This window comes from Gobius niger (genome assembly GCF_951799975.1).
Source record: "Gobius niger genome assembly, chromosome: 7".
In the NCBI taxonomy this organism is placed as follows: domain Eukaryota; kingdom Metazoa; phylum Chordata; class Actinopteri; order Gobiiformes; family Gobiidae; genus Gobius; species Gobius niger.
In genome coordinates, this window is record NC_136858.1 from 22,721,729 (window position 1) to 22,739,082 (window position 17,354).

The 17,354-nt window shown below is 41.3% G+C and overlaps 1 protein-coding gene across 1 annotated transcript in view; it reads left to right on the plus strand.

Moving 5' to 3' along the window:
* The first annotated feature begins 16,520 nt into the window (after positions 1-16,520).
* oga (O-GlcNAcase) overlaps positions 16,521-17,354 on the plus strand; it is a 56,327-nt gene continuing 55,493 nt past the window's right edge. Inside the window, exon 1 of the mRNA XM_079560640.1 lies at positions 16,521-16,526. The gene's annotated coding sequence lies outside the window, so the exon portion shown is untranslated. The remainder of the gene's footprint in view (positions 16,527-17,354) is intronic.

The following is a 17,354-nucleotide window of genomic DNA, read 5'->3' on the forward strand; positions in this document are numbered from 1 at the left end:
CAGTGCTGTTTCTACACCTGAGCGCCTCCGTTAGCTGCACATTAATCATTCAAATTGCTGTGAAAATGCATTTTTGCCACTTAGGAACAATTTTGCAGCACAATTTATAGTTTTTAACCCAGACCTCCAAAAGACTAAGAAATAGAGCCAATAAAGATTTAATAACAAAGACCTAATGTCTGCCATAAAAACAATTATAATGAACAAAGTTTGTGTTTCAAGCAAAGTACTGAGTGAAGCATACACTCTGTTAGGATTTCTGTAGTGTAGGGCTGGGACCAAATATCATATTGTATCGTATCGCAAAACATGTTGCAATACCAAGTATCAATACTTTATTAAGTATCACAATACTTTCAATACTCGTTTTGGAGGCCTTTTTTATCATCACTCCTTTGTTTTACAGACACATGAAGCCTTGGCGTAAATTCAACCTGGGAGACCAATTTCAGCATCACTTACCTCCAGCCAATGATCGTGTCTGCGAGGGTCACACCTCCACCTCAGCTTATCAGTGCAGAGCCACACCTTGGTAGCAGCCAATCATCGCCCTCGGTTCTGCTTTTAAGCCTCTGGCATTCATGGTTTGTTCGCTTCCCAGCTGTGCTGCGACCCACCTCCACCCCGTCTCCGGCTCCTCATACAACGGCTCTCCCTGCTGCATCCTTCTCAGGCCTCCCATACCACCACCAGTGTCCAGGCTCCGGGGAAAGACATCTTCAATTATAACCTGCACATCCATACTAACGTCAATTCATCTGATCGTATACATATACATATATATGTCAATAAATCTGAGTACATCCATTACTTTTTACACATTTTAAGGTAAACATATTTCTTATTGTAATTACTGTATCGCAATACATATCGGATTGGCCCCTGAGTATCGTGATACGTATCGAATCGTGATAAAAGTGGATCGTCCCAGCCCTACTGTAGCATGAGCCGCAAAAGTCCTCAAGTGGCTGCAATAGTAGTGACAAGCATGAGGCATTAAGCATGTTTACAAAAAAAAGGTTTACTTTCTTACTTATTTTCCCATCTCTCCTTTTCAGTTTCTTCTCAGGTGGTTCTTAACGGTGTCAAGTCTTTCAATGCAGTCTGCTTATAGCTTTTTACCTTGCTTTCCTCTTTCTAGTTTATTGTTTAGCAAGAGCTCGGGTACGACTGTCCGCAAGTATCACCAGACCAAACCAGTTTAATCTCTGTTGGCACTTTATGTTGCTACTTTTAGTTTGCTCTCGTGTGTCCTCAATTCTGATTTCATCACTACCGACTTTTTAAAGTTGTGTGATTTCTGAGTCCTAACCATATAGTACAATAGCGGACGGCTCAGAAAAATCCTTAGGCCTTTAGACAATGTTCAAATCCAGGCCGAAATTGTTGCTATTTAGCTGTGCATATAACAACTGAAAGTATTTTATGTACACTATTTGTTTTTAATTTGATTTCAAAATGATTATTTTTGTTATACTGATTTTAGTGTAATCTGCATCTGACTTTAAATATATCCCTGTCCTCTAAGGCACTTTGAATTAGCATATGATTTGTCCTCTACAAATCAACTTGCCTAGTCTTGCCCAACTCCTCACTCCCGCTACACCTCTGAGGCCCCCTGGGGAGGCTTTTGTAGGCGCCTGGTTTATTTAAACTATACAGCAATTTTCATATGAGTGCCTCCTCAGGACACACTCCTGTCCTGGTAATGACTATTACTACTACTGCCAGGTCACTCTTGTAAAAGAGATTCTAAATCTCAATGAGTTTTTTACCTGGTTAAATAAAGGTTAAATAAAATAAAATAATTATTCAGACACTGTTCGGGGGCATTTGCAAATGTGGCACAATTGAGCCACAACAAACTTTTACCTCTAACTCCACAGCAGCAGAAACATCATCCTTGGCTTTTTGAGAATTACATTTCCTCCTCTTGACCAGCACCGATTCTGAGGAGACAATTTACCTACCAAATGAAAAAAAAAAAAACATATTAATTGCATGTGCTTGCTCAAGTCATTCCTACAGTAAGTAATAGTAACTTTTGGGAGTGAGCAGATTTTGACTTAAAATATCTATCCACGTTAAGTCCAGTTTTTTCCACTTAAGAAAACTGTCAAAATTGAAGTCCATTTTATCAAGGCAGCATTTTGAGACTGTAATGCATGCCTTTGTAACGACCAGGTTGGATTACTGTAACGGCCTTTATGCTGGTGTGAGCCAGGGTGCTCTCTCCCGACTGCAACTCGTTCAAAACGCTGCAGCTCGGCTTTTAACAGGGACACGGAAACATGACCATATCTCACCGGTTTTAGCTTCGCTCCATTGGCTCCCAGTCAGATTTAGAGTTGATTTCAAAATTCTTCTCTTTACTTTTAAAAGTCTGAATGGTCTCGCCCCCTCCTATCTGTCTGACCTGATTCAGCCATACGCCCCCTCTCGTGCTCTCAGGTCAGCGGATCAGCTGCAACTGATTGTTCCAAAAACCAAGCGCAAACTTCGGGGAGATCGGGCCTTCTCTGTTGCTGACCCGCGGCTGTGGAACCAGCTGCCATTAGAGATTAGACAGGCCCAGTCCCTTCCTGTTTTTAAATCTCTCCTAAAAACGCACCTTTTTTCTCTGGCGTTTAATGCAAATTGAGGTTGCCTGCTGTTGTTGTTGTACTTTTTCCTCATATTTTTTTTTTCTGTAAATATTTGTATCTGTTTCTGTGTGCGGCACTTTGGCCAACTGTACAGTTCTTAAAGTGCTTTATAAATGAAGTTGGTATGGTATGGTATCTATTCGAGTGGTTGTTACACATTTACAGATAACACAAAACTGCAGATTTCTATTGAGATGCACAAAACCTACAAAGACACAAAGTTAGTGTAAATAATCTAACAAAATGCTCAGTAACACGGTTTTTTTTTTTTTGTCTTTTTTTTTTTTAAATAACCTGTTACAACAACTTGCTATTGTTACTGCCTGACATCAAATGTTCTTTCCTTTTTCTTTCTCTTCTCTACACAAGAATGCACCTCCATTATGAAGTTATACGAGCGGATAACACATACATTATACATCAGCAGCTGCGTGTCACATTACTTCAAAACATGATTGAATTTAATATTAGATGCGTTTGTTTGTGTATGCTGTTGTGAAAGTGTTTTGAAATTGTCAGATGTCTCCCTAATAACCTCGTCTATTGTTGTCATCTTTCCTCGATATAAACATCATCAATCTCCCCTAACTCTGACATTATAGTCAAGGGGCCTGGCTTCTTGGATTATTGGAGAGGCTTCGTCATCAGGACACGTGTCCAAATGTTGGCATGAGAAGATGTAATCTGTCTTAAATCAATGAAAGGGAGATCTCGGTTGCAAAAAAATTAAGTGTGATCAGTGTTTTACATTATGGAAAATGTTTTTGTAATTGTGAATATTTCATCACAACAATAGTGATCAGTAAAATCAATTTTTGGCCTCATGTCTTGGGCAGGACAAACAGGACATGAAAAATCTTAAATACATTGCTGATTCACAGATTAGAATAAACACATTTTACAAGTGATGTTTTTTTTGTTTTGTTTTGTTTATCTACTACAGTGGTTGCCAACCTGGAGGGGGCCCTGGAGGAAACCAAGGATCGCATGATAGGAGTTAAAAAACAAAATATTGGTTGAGCAAAATATGTTGTAAAAAATTGTAAAATGAGAAAATTCTCCAATTTTGTTTTGTTATTATCTGAAAACATTATATGGACAATTATTTTTTGTTTCAATGCATTTGTTGGATCCATGGTTTTGGACAGTGAGTACTCAGCCTCAAGGAGAAAACGCTGGGAATCACTGATCAACTTATTTCTCTGTGTGTTTGAGATGTTAAATATGTTACATCTTGTCTTTAGACCGCATAAGCAAACATATGTGTATAACTATTATGATTATAATAAAACTTGCAAATTTATTTAGTTTTAGCCAAGGGCTGCGTAAGAACTTTGGCACCATTATCCATTAGGTCTGCTGCATATGATCAACAACACAATTTCCCCCAGATATAGGGCCCATTTCCATCGCATAAAAGAACATCCACACTAAATCTGGAAAAGTTGCCGTCTCAGCCAACCTCTGGTCAATAAGCGAAAAGCCAATGCATTCAGTAAGGTATAACCATGTATTGGCCTATTACTTCATTATCTGCAGTTTTCCATCAGCCCAAAAACGCCCACTTACTTGTCTCGCCCTTTTCCTGTCCCACATTGTTTTTATTGTGGCCAAGCCGCGAGCCCCAAGAATCGATTGTGTGCTGAGAACGAATGGCCCTGACGACACTGTGTGGGGAGACAGCGGAGAGAGAGAGAGGATAAAGAAGGGCTAACTGAGGATGGTGCCCGTCTGTAAGCACACAGTCCGTCGCTGAGCCACAGGGGAGCAGCACATTTCACTGAAGGAATTACAAGAACTACAGCATTTCATTTCATTTGTAGGGCCACTTTCAACAAGATTAAAAATGTATAAGCTGAACCCCAAAATGTCCACATAATCCAACAGTGGTGCACAAAATGAATTTGAACAGAGGACTGTGAATAGGACTCGAATACACTATACATCAGGGTTATGACTATGTTAAAGTTAAAGCCTATACTCTGTGTGTCGTCAGGGCCTGTCAGGAGCAGTATAGGTGACCACAATTCAGTGCCAGAGGATCCTACTTCAGATCTTAAGCGAGGTTCATTTTCAGGGGTAGCTTATTATACATGTTTAAGATTGGATAGGTTAGCACGAAGAAGAATCATTAGCGTTGTGTTTAGTTTTAATCTCCGTGATGTGGCTGCTAGTGATCTGAATACTGCAGCACCTAATACTGTGATAACAATAATAAACCAATACATTGTGTAGCTCTGTGATGGATATTACAATATGTTATTCGCTTCACCTTCACCTGTCTGTGTGTCTATGTAAGACACACTGAAATGTTGCAGCAAGTCACTAATTTAAAGCAAAACCATGGACTGAATTAAACCTGGGGCACCTCGGGCTAAAACCCCTTACCCCTTACATTCTATTTCAGACAGACATAGACAGACAAGAGTAATTGATTCAACTCTACGATTCGGTGTCTTTTCCGCGGCAAATTCACAAATGAGTCTCGAGATAGCACTGTCTTAAACCACCACACCGTCTCTCTCTCCACTGACCCCGACCTGATCAGGCTGGACTCACCCACAGGAAATCATTACATCCATTGTGAAAGTCACCACCAATCTCTCTCTGCTCCCCCATGTGCACTGCCTTGTTCCAATTAGGAGATAGACGCTCTGATTTCTGGCTATTGCATGTTTTTGCAGGATTCCTTACACTCACTCACGCACATCAATAAGTTAGATAAGACTATAAGTGAAATGTGTTCAACGTCAATGCAAAAAGTACAGAACACTGTCAGAGCCTAAATCCTATTTTTGTTAAATAGTTTATCTTTTTCCATAATTTCTTCTGTTTGGTTCTGATTGATTTATGCCACAAATTACATGTTTGGTAATCATAATTCATAATCATGATTTTGGTATATGTTTTTGTCATATTTTGTTTTGTAATGGTTCACTATATTTATGACGCTGCACATATGGTGTATCAAGGGGAGTGGAATGGAGTTGTTTGACCTCTGCTACCCCTTATTTGTGATCCCCTGTCATGGGGATGTCATGTCATTTTTACTCACTAAAGAGTTTTTAACTGCAACTTTGGGCTCCTTGAGTTTTAGAATTGGCATGGTTTCAGATTACTACTTTGGACATCTAACTTTAGAACCTACAAACAATACAAATTAAGCCTGATTAGAACATGTTCATAAAGTTGGCTGCACAATATATCGCCTAACTACTGTATATTACGACATTGACTCAAAATCAATGAGATCTTCAATCTGACTTTTATTTTTGTTAACATAGTCGGCAGCCCAAAACATGCACAACAAGTATATCCTTCAGCCAAGTGATTCTAACCATTAGCTTAGAAAAGAGCATGCAGCCGACCCCCGCTTTTTAAGGGTTGGACTTGGACCAGAGGCATTGAAGGATGGGTTAATGCAGACAAATATCTCTGCAGGCACAAAAATCTACAAACTGAAGTATAAAAGATAAATTATTTCAGCCAGCTTAAAAAGGTTAAAAGGTTCAGTTTTTATAATATATTTATATTGTATAATAGACTGCTGCCTCCGCCCCACATAAAGGATGGATAATATAATAATAATAATAATAGTTCAATAACATAATATTCATAATGTGCCACTTTAGCCTTGCTTTGTTTTTTCAACGCCACTTGATAAAAAGCACAATATTTTTTTTAACAAATTAGCAGAACATACAATGTTATTATTATAATACTCAAGAAAATGATCGAATATCGCAATTTTTCTCATTGTGCAAAGTCTACTCCAGCACGTCCCAGAGGTTCTTAGTGGGGTTAAGATCTGGACTCTGTAGCGGCCAATCCAACATGATGTTTTGTGCTCCCTGAACCACTCTTTCACAATGCGAGCCTGATGAATTCTGGCATTGTCATCTTGGAATCTGCCCATGCCATCAGGGAAGAAGAAATCCATTGATGGAGTAACCTGGTCATTCAGGATGTTCTGGTCATCAGCTGATCTTATTATTTGGGCAAATAGTGTTGCTGAACCTTGACCGTCACCTGACCTACTGCAGCAGCCCCAGATCAAAACAGTTTATCACAAGTGACAACCTTTTGGACAAATTGCATCTCAAATTGGTAAGATTATGACACAGATTAAAATGTGACTCTCAACAAACCCATCTACATGTTCACAAAGCAGAAATGTGTGCCGGACGTAAGACACAACAGGTCTGCAATAATTTAACAACACATTTGTTATTACACAACTTTGACAATCCTAAAACCAAGAAATGCATAGGTAAAGTTTTTCTTGTCTACAAGTGATTTAGCAGTTTGGTAGCCATTTGGCCTGTGGTTAGCTCATAATGAATGTGCACTGTAATGTTGGATGCCTACCCTGGGATCTCATTTATCAAGGAAAGGCCAGCAGTGTCAAAGCCATTTCCTCCGAGATCCCGCCACACAGAAAACGACTCAATGAGACCGTAATGTGCCTGAGCCAGCCATACATCCCTCCTCTGTCCATTCGCCGGAGCACCAGGTCAAATAAATGAGATGGCCAGAGTAGCTGTCTTTAGAGAAAGACAGCGGGTCAAGGGATATACTGATTTGTCTTTGTCTGTAGAAGTAATGAAATATTTTGGACTAATACTGGGCCTTTTTATTTTCTTCATTTTTTAAAACAAAGGCAAAGCTTTTAGTTGACATTTAATCTTAAAATGAGTCACTTGTGGAGCTTTTGTTTTTAATGCAGTCTTTAAATTGCAGGTCAAAGTACCACATTTCAACAGAACATAATGGGAAGAATTAAAAAGCAGTTCAAGGAGCAACCAACAGTCTGTGCACATACTGAATTATGTAACCATTGAAGCTCATTACAATCCAATATAATTACATTGTTTCAACATCTATGATACTGTATTGTGAATAAAATGTGTATTTTTATGAATTGCATGGCTTCTTGTATGTATTTTATTTCCCAGCTTGCACAGTTAAATGCAATCAAATAAAAATAGCCAAAATTATCCTTTGGAAACGACAAAATATCTTCATTATTGTGGGCCTGTACATGTTTGGAAATTAATGTGATTCTTGTATTGTTTTAGCATTTCATATTTCAGCATTTTCTCAAATGTTGATGCTCCTGAACAAGCGAGTGCACAGCGAACTGAATCTCCATTTTAAAACACAACAATCACAAGTCTATTCTAACAAACTATTTGGCAGGAAAATTGCAAATAGATATTTTACCAAAATTGTGCAGCCCGGATTTTCAATTATTTCCATTTGGTCAGCATTACAACCTTCTACAATTAAAAAAAAAAAAGGTGCACAAACAATTCATTTTGGATTTTGTAGCAGTTTGTAGTTTGCATTATTTATTGTCAACGCTGATCTTGTGTAATAAGACTTGGCTCAGCTAAAGGACATAGACATGGGCTGTTGGCTAGATCCATGTCCCATACTCACACGGGCCAAGTTAATGCCACACTCTGAGCCAAGTGCTTGAGTCGATGCAGTCGCCAGATGCCGAAACAGGTCATCAGTCGGTGTGGCAGGAATGACAACACCCCGCTAGTTTGGGAAAATTGAGTTGCTGTAATTTTTTATGTACATGCCTCTTATGATTGATGTTGAAAATCTATTCTTGAACACGTCATTAAACACGTGTCAATCCAATACCAGCATGCGCATCATCACTCATTTTATGTGTTTGGAGTGATCGTCTTCCCTGTCTTGGCAACATTTTATAATAAGATGTCTCCTTCAGAAGCTCAGGCAAAAGAAGCAGACCATATGCCTAGATCTTCATGTGGTGGCAGGAGACACTGTTCAATTATAAAAAGGATCAGCAACTGTGCGGATGGAAGGAGAGGGGCGATGGGCCAGACACTTGTTGTGTGACAGAGCAAGAGCAGCAGATGCCTCTGTTAATGCATTGTCATCTCAATTCTCATGGCAGCCCATAAAATATTACAAGCACGTAGAGATGCCCACGGCAGGGGATTTAAAATGCCAGTGCACAGAAAGTGGACAAGAGCGGGGGAATTATTCTTATCTGTGTACTGTCTTTGTGAATGTTTAATGATTTTTTTAATGATTTGTCAGACAAAATATTTCCTTTTATTTGACGTAAATACTGACCTGACCCTAATCCCTTTTTTTTTTTAAATAAAAAATGATTTCTTTACAATAGAGAAAAAGAGGAAGTGTTATTTGTAAAGCACTTTTCACAAGACACAGGTCACTCAAAGTGTTTCTCAAGGCAGAATTTTCCATTAACTCCATACCTGGCAGTGAGCTATGCAGCCACAGCTGGACCCTTTGACCACCACCACTCTCTCACACAGTGTGCTGTTGAAAACAAAAAGCATGGTGACTTCATGGTAAGTGTGGTTTGAGGCACAAATTCTACGGGACAACACAAGCCACGAGATTGGGTTCACGAGAACAAGACGAAATATTGACATAATTTAAATTAGTCACATGCTGCAACATTTCAGTGTGTCTTACACAGACACACAGACAGGTGAAGCGAATAACATATTGTAATATCCATCACAGTTAGAGCTACACAATGTATTGGTTTATTATTGTTATCACAGTATTAGGTGCTGCAGTATTCAGATCACTAGCAGCCACATCACGGAGATTAAAACAAAACACAACGCTTATGATTGTTCTTCGTACTAACCTATGCAATCTTAAAGATGAAATAATACAAAATGAAATTAAAATCATTTCAAAAGTACAAACCATCCATTCATCCATTTTCTTTAGCTTTATCCGGGGCCGGGTCGCGGAGGCAGCAGCCTCAGCAGAGAAGCCCAGACTTCCCAATCCACGCACACGTCCTCCTGCTGTTCTGGGGAGAGCCTGAGGCGACACCAGGCCAGTTCTGAGGCATAGTCCCACCAGCGTGTCCTGGGCCTTCCACGAGGCCTTGTCCCAATAGGACATGCCTGGAACACCTCCTGAGGGAGGCGACCAGGAGGCATCCGAAACAGATGACACCTCAGCTGGCTCCTTACGACGTGAAGGGGCAGTGACTCTACTCCAAGCTCCTCCCGATCTCGAAGGGTGCGCCCAGTCACCCATCGAAGGAAACTCATTTTGGCCGCTTGTATCTGCGATCTTGTCCTTTTGGTCATTACCCAAATCTCATGACCATAGGTGAGGGTGGGAACGTAGATCAATTGGTAAATCGAGAGCTTTGCCCCCTGACTCAGCTCCCTCTTCACCACAACAGTCCGATACAGTAACCGTGTCACTGCTGACGCCGCACCGATTCATCTATCGATCTCACGCTCCATCCGTCCCTCACTCGTGAACAAGACCCCGAGATACTTGAACTCCTCCACTTGAGCAATGTTAGAGGATAACATTAAATTGCTATTTATCATACTGGGTCAAGCTGTACAGTCTTACCATCTCTGTCATAGCCTTGACTGTGGTGCTCAGGTGCCACTCTCAGCCACTTTTTCATCTATCCTCTTGAACACCATTGTTATCCTCTAACAAGCAAAGTACAAACCAATATAATATAAACATTGGTGGGTAACTATTAACTAAATATTTCCAAAATGAGGGAAAATTTCCCAGTATTCATCTAATTGGGCCAAACAATCCTGTGGCATTTAATCTTGCAAGAGCTTGAGGCTCGAGATCTTGAACCCTACTTCATGAACCCTACTTTATGGTGCTACAATTTGTAAAATAGGCCTACTCCATATTTGTATTTGTGTCGGATTACTCTTTTATGTCATATGGTACTATGAAATTTGAAAAGTAAGATTATTGAAAAATATTGCTTTTGAAAGAAGCTGGGAGACGCCACAGCATGATTCAAATCTTTTTCCCTGTGTATTAAACAAAAATCTCACCAACTCACCCGTTTTGGTTGCTGTCAAAAAGTCCGCCCCATGACATTCAGGTCGCGCCTTTAATGCAACACTGCCGACATGTGGCCGGTTTGGGCACTGCACCTAATATCTAGGGGATTTCTGAGGGGGAAACGGGGACAGAATTAGAGATGCAAAGATAAAAGAGGAGCACAACAGCATCCAGCAACGAGCCAAGGGCCATGAATCCGATTAATAGCGTGATCTGGGAGCTAATGCTATTGATGCCACATTCACGGTATGGATCATTGAGATAAGTGCCATGCCAAATGTGCAGAGGCTGACAATTGTAAAAAATCTAATATCCAATCTGCCAATGAGGCGGGAGGATTTGTTGTTGTGACCTCTGCATGGCAACTTTACTAATTTAAAAAGTTTATTTGATATGTCATTAATTTCCTATCAGTCAAAAATGAACTTTTTCATTATGGCTCAACGATGGCTGTTGATGTTTTCAGTCATCTCGTCTGATACAGTCAGTTTGTCTCTTTAATGAGTCGCTAAACCGGGATTGACAGTCTGGCTTAACACGGATCCACATGGCACAAGGATTCCTGCAGGTAAAAAAAAACTGAATAAATAAAATCCTGTATTAAAGTGATAGTCTGTAAGAGGTGACTGGACCTGAAAGCCACTCGGGGGTTATCAGAGAGGTGCTAGCCAGTGCAAGCTTTGTGGGTTTGTTGCACCAAATATAGCCTTCCATATGAAATTGCCCGTATTAAAGTTTTAGGGCTCCACATTTTATATGTAGGAGAGAGAATGCTGGGTGAATGAAAAATGCGCATATGACTCAGCTTCTGATCCACTATTACATACATACTTTATTAATGACGCCCCTAGTTTTGCAGGGATGAGGAGGAGACGCCATAGTTTCTAAAGTAAAAGCTCCCTCCCCTTCCTGTTTGGAAGTGGCCGGTTTACAGGAAACTTTTCTTATTGGTCAAAGTTATGGCACCGGGGATTCTAATTAGTTGCTGAGATCAGCAAAGTGGGGGACTTTAGAAAAGACGATTTATTAGGGCTGGGACAAAATATCGGATCAGATTTGGATCGCAATACTTTTTGCAGCAATACCAAGCATCGATACTTTATCAAGTATCGCAATACTTTCCAGACTAGTGTTTGTAGGCATTTTTATCATATACTCCATTCTTTTCCATTATCAGCACTTTGCTACATTTTGTGTTAATGATCTTAAACTTTGAACACATGATTTTAAGGTATATTATTTATCATAATTATTTACTGTATCGCAAATAGGTATCGCATCAGCCTCTGAGTATCATGATACCAGATCATGATTTGGGCAACGCCAACGGCTGCCCCACGACCAATATATATCCAAGACGCATCTGTTTGATTGTGTCCTATATTTAAAAAAAATCCATCTGTCAAACATGTGCTTTGACCCCGATGCTTGTTTACTGATGCAAAAACTGTTGGCCTTTTGTTTTACCGAAGAATTGGGCTGTATTTATTTTCCACTCAGGATGATTAAAAACATGGCTCAAAATGTACCAACCAACAAAACAAAGAAGCTGTCTGAAAAACAGTGCCTCTCAAAGCACATTAGTCTTTCATAACAAACAAAAGTGGCCCATTTGCAACCAACTGCATTTGTTCATAAAGAATAGATGAGATTGACAATGGCTTGCACTTTCGCGTTCCCATTTTGTTGTGTTTTATAGACAAGTTGTTCTATTGTGTTTTAAAAGAAAGAGAAAAGAAATATAGGCGTAATTAAAATCACACTGAAATAAGATCAATATGTTTTTCTTGTATAATTGTAAAATATCCTTGTCTGAAAAGTTCAAGGTGAATGACTTCCTATGTGTCTAATGGTATGGCAGCTCAAACTTCAATATAGAAACAGTCTAAAGCGAATTACTAAAGCAGTTGCTGATATATTGAGGCAATATAACTAACAGCACAATAACTCACTGATGACAGAGGGCTGACAGATACATTTGACAAACTGCCATTAAAACATCTTTTCACAACTCAGAGCAGGCTAAAAACTCTCCTTAATTGCTCTCAATATGGTTTATTGAAGTGCCATGCTAAAGTTCACATGGTGAGATCAATCACTGTTGCTAAATTGTGCTTACGCTATGATAATTGTCTCCTACGGCAGTGCAGAGCTGACAGGAAACCCATCTTCAAGTCTTCATGCAGCACAACTGAAGAGACTTCCATTTGCTTTCTCCACCATATAACTCAAAAGGGAAATCTCAACTGCCTCCAACCCTCTTTAGTTTGAGACAAGCACTTTATCTTCCTGGCGACTGGCACAGCAGACTAAACACTATTTAATAATGGCTGTTTTTTGCCAGTGTGACCTGACTGGAGGCAGAGGCAACAGCTTACAACTGCAGCTTAAATATCAATCCACATGTTTTCTTGAATAAAGTACATAGAGTAAAGCAAACAGTGCAAGAAATAAGGACTCACATATTTAATAGCTATTGCATTCTGACCCCAGATAGCAAAAGATGTTAATTCAACGTTGACTTTTGGTCATATTGGTAATTTTTGGTTGAGATAGAAATGTCATTGTTTATTAAACGTTTAATCACCAACATAATCATAAATCATCATGTTAGCATTCACTGTTGTTTATGTATTTATGGGCTGTTGAACCACTTTGCTCCTCCCCATGTCTTTGTATCTTTATTTAGTAGAAAACTACATTTATAATTCAGCACTTGTTAAAGTAGTTTTTAAATAATTAGAAAAAGTTTATTTTTTTCTCCAAATTCCCCTCCAACAGCTTTGAAACATGACCATATATGGGCAATTACAGAGATGCAGTCTGTATCTATAAACAAAAGCGAAAAGCGATGAGCAGAAAAAGGGAAAAGCAACGAGTGATAGGCAATGAGGGATAAGCAAAAAGTGAAGCGAATCCCTGATTTATGGTGCGTTCCAGGTAACTGGTAAATTTCCAACTTCCCACTTGGAAAAATGCCTTGGAACGCCGCTCGACCTGGTAATTACAACTAGTAAACTCGGAAACCTGAGGACCTGGCGGCCCCCAGTGGAGCAGCGGTAACAAAACTGTAGCAAAACCACTGCATCAGTGACGTGAATGTTACTTTTGGTCACAGCTTTCGACATAACGTTATGTTGCATGTTTGTAATTAGATCTGGTTTGAAGAAACGTTCATATATCGTTAGCATCGTATGAGCTAACTGTTGTAGCATTAGCAGTTTTGTTTACATACCAGTTTAATCACCTGGAATGCACTGAAGTCGTAAGTGGGAACTTTCAAGTGGGAAAAATGTCAGTAACTAGTTGCCTGGAACGCACCATTAGTAAGAAAGTAAGTGCTTTATTTTTCATTGTACAAGCGTACAACGAAATAGTGTTCAGGTGTCAGTCCTGAGCCGCGCCGCCACTGAGGGTCAACCTGACCAGCATGTTTTTGGAGCTGTCATTGTGTCACAGGCAGGCCCATCTTAACTCAGTGACTGCCAATGATGTCTGTAGACGTCAATTGAAATCCGAAAGTTGACTGCCAATGACGTCTGTAGACGTTAATTAGGTTTTTCAATGGGAACAGCTGCAGCAAAGCCTTGAGCATGTCTGGTGTTAAAATCTTAGTTGTGCTGCCTAATGCTGCCAACTATTGACTCAATAAAAGAACTACAAGTTCGTGATTTCACCTATTTTCACCTATGTTATACGGACGATTACTAAAGAATGGAAAGAGCTACAAACCAACTTTTTTTTAGATGAAAGAAGGTGGGTTTCATGTTGACATAGACCTAGACCAACATTTTCTGTGGGTTTTCTCAAAATCCTGAAAAATCTCTGCAGCCTCTCTGATTTGACAATGGCTGGCAGTCAATGAGTTAATGTATCCATCGGCCCCAGGGCTTAAACCGAATTGTAGGCCCCCGTGAACTCATTTTCAAGCTTTAGAGTTAGTTTCTGTGGCATTATAACGTCTTCAATGATATCGTTTATCGCAATAGTTTTCTCAATATCAAATTTAACATTTTGTTACGGTAACAGGCCAAACAGGAAGCAAAGTTCAGAGTATTCCTGACTTTGGAGCCGTGCTATTCCTCAGTATTTAAATAAACCACATGGCTGTAATCGTTGCGTGTGGATAACATGGCTGTGTTTTCACAAAGGGGAACCTGACGCAAACCCAGTTCTTCACTGTCCAAGGCCTGCAGCGTAGAAGGAGGCATCAGGGCACCAACCGGTAAATTAAAGTGCAAGTGGTTATTAAAAAAGAAATAATGATAATAATACTAATGATCCCTCTGTCAGTGGGGTCTTCAACTCCCACCTCCGGAAGAGCTTCACCCAGATTCCGGGGGAGGCGGGGGACATGGAGTCAGAGTGGACTCTGTTCTCCTCCTCCATTGTCGATGCGGCTGCTCGTAGTTGTGGCCGTAAGGTCTCTGGTGCCTGTCGCGGCGGCAATCCCCGAACCCGGTGGTGGCGCCCGGAAGTAAGGGATGCCGTCAAGCTGAAGAAGGAGTCCTACCTGGCCTTGTTGGCTTGTGGGACTCCTGAGGCAGCTGAGAGGTACCGGCAGGCCAAGCGTGCTGCGGCTCGGGCGGTCGCGGAGGCTAAAACTCGGGTCTGGGAGGAGTTCGGGGAGGCCATGGAGGAAGACTATCGGTCGGCCTCGAAGAGATTCTGGCAAACCATCCGGCGCCTCAGGAGGGGGAAGCAGTGCTTCACCAACACTGTTTACAGTGCGGGTGGGGGGCTGCTGACCTCGACTGGGGATGTCGTCGGGCGGTGGAAGGAGTACTTCGAGGACCTCCTCAATCCCGTCGTCACGTCTTCCGATGAGGAAGCAGAGGCTGAGGACTCGGAGGTGGGCTCGCCCATCACCGGGGCTGAAGTCACCAAGGTGGTGAGAAAGCTCCTTGGTGGCAGGTCTCCGGGGGTGGATGAGATTCGCCCTGAGTACCTTAAGTCTCTGGATGTTGTAGGACTGTCTTGGCTGACACGTCTCTGCAACATCGCGTGGCGGTCGGGGACAGTGCCCCTGGATTGGCAGACCGGGGTGGTGGTCCCTCTCTTTAAGAAGGGGGATCGGAGGGTGTGTTCCAATCGGTGGGGAGTCCTTGCCTCAAGTGGAGGAGTTCAAGTATCTCGGGGTCTTGTTCACGAGTGGGGGACGGATGGAGCGTGAGATCGATAGACGGATCGGTGCGGCGTCAGCAGTGATGCGGTCGCTGTATCGGTCTGTCGTGGTGAAGAGGGAGCTGAGTCGGAGGGCAAAGCTCTCGATTTACCGATCGATCTACGTTCCCACCCTCACCTATGGTCATGAGATTTGGGTCATGACCGAAAGGACAAGATCGCGAATACAAGCGGCCGAAATGAGTTTCCTTCGCAGGGTGGCTGGGCGCACCCTCCGAGATCGGGTGAGGAGCTCAGTTACCCGGGAGGAGCTCGGAGTAGAGTCGCTGCTCCTTCACGTCGAAAGGAGCCAGCTGAGGTGGCTCGGGCATCTGTTTCGGATGCCTCCTGGTCGCCTCCCGCGGGAGGTGTTCCAGGCATGTCCTAGTGGGACAAGGCCTCGTGGAAGGCCCAGGACACGGTGGTGGGACTATGTCTCCGAGCTGGCCTGGTGTCGCCTCGGGGTCCCCCCAGAACAGCTGGAGGAGGTGTGTGTGGATCGGGAAGTTTGGGCATCTCTGCTGAGACTGCTGCCCCCGCGACCCGGCCCCGGATAAAGCGGAAGAAAATGGATGGATGGATGGATGGAATACTAATGATGATAATTTATTCTCCATAAACAATATTTCTACCGTAAGAACGAAAACACACAAACATTAGTCAAAACCAGTGGCAGCTTCTTTTTTAACAATTAAAAATCCACTTTAACTCAATATTCATAACTTTGATAGGCTACACTTACTTTATACAAACTCTGCCAAACGTTGCTACTGCAGATATCTCTCCACCTGCCCTCTCTCTGCCTTGTTTCACAGAGTGTGGGAAATAAATAAGAAGAGGGAAAGCTTGATCAGGGTATCAGACGTTTGCTAGTTCTGAATCTGTTTCCCCAACAAGCATCAACTTCCTAGTATCACAGAATAAAAGTCAGAGTATAAGGTGAAGTAAACATCATAGATGCTTTGCCACGAGCTACAACTGCGGGAACTACTCTGAAAATGTTTGCAGGTTCCATCCATCTTCCCAACTATTACAATCTTCCCAGTCCCCGCTGAGGAAACGAAGCCCCATAATATGATGCCCCCCCCACCATATTAGACACTGGGGATGGGGACTGGGGAGTGAGCATTCAGGTATTTGCTTTAAAAAATCATAACTCCGCACAGGACTGGGCTAGAGACTTTTTTTTTTTAAACTTAACCTCTGACGTGTTTAAAAATGCTCCTCTACAACATCTTTGAGTAGTGGAAAGCTGCTGCTCGGAGCCGAGACAGAACTACCGTGAAGCGAATCCGTATTATTGTTATTATAATTATTAGCCCAGAATAACAAAATTTGATTTTTTACACATTATTGACATCAGTGTTGATCTTTTTTTAAGTGAAGTTGAAGAATTCAAAAGAAAGATTGCTACTGAAATTAGAAAACAGGTATTTATCTTGTACTTTGTTGTTGCATCTGCAAGCTAACTTTAAAAACCCAATCATTCTCTCCTTTTCTATACTAATTACAGCAATGGCCTGTTTCCACAATAAAAAAAATATTTTGTTCAAAATATTGTCTCTGCTCCTTGTTCCTTATTACTATGAACAAATGAAGGCATTGTCCTACAAAATACATTGAAATATTGGAATAAAACATATTTTTATTCAATAAGATAACCCACAAAATAGCACATGT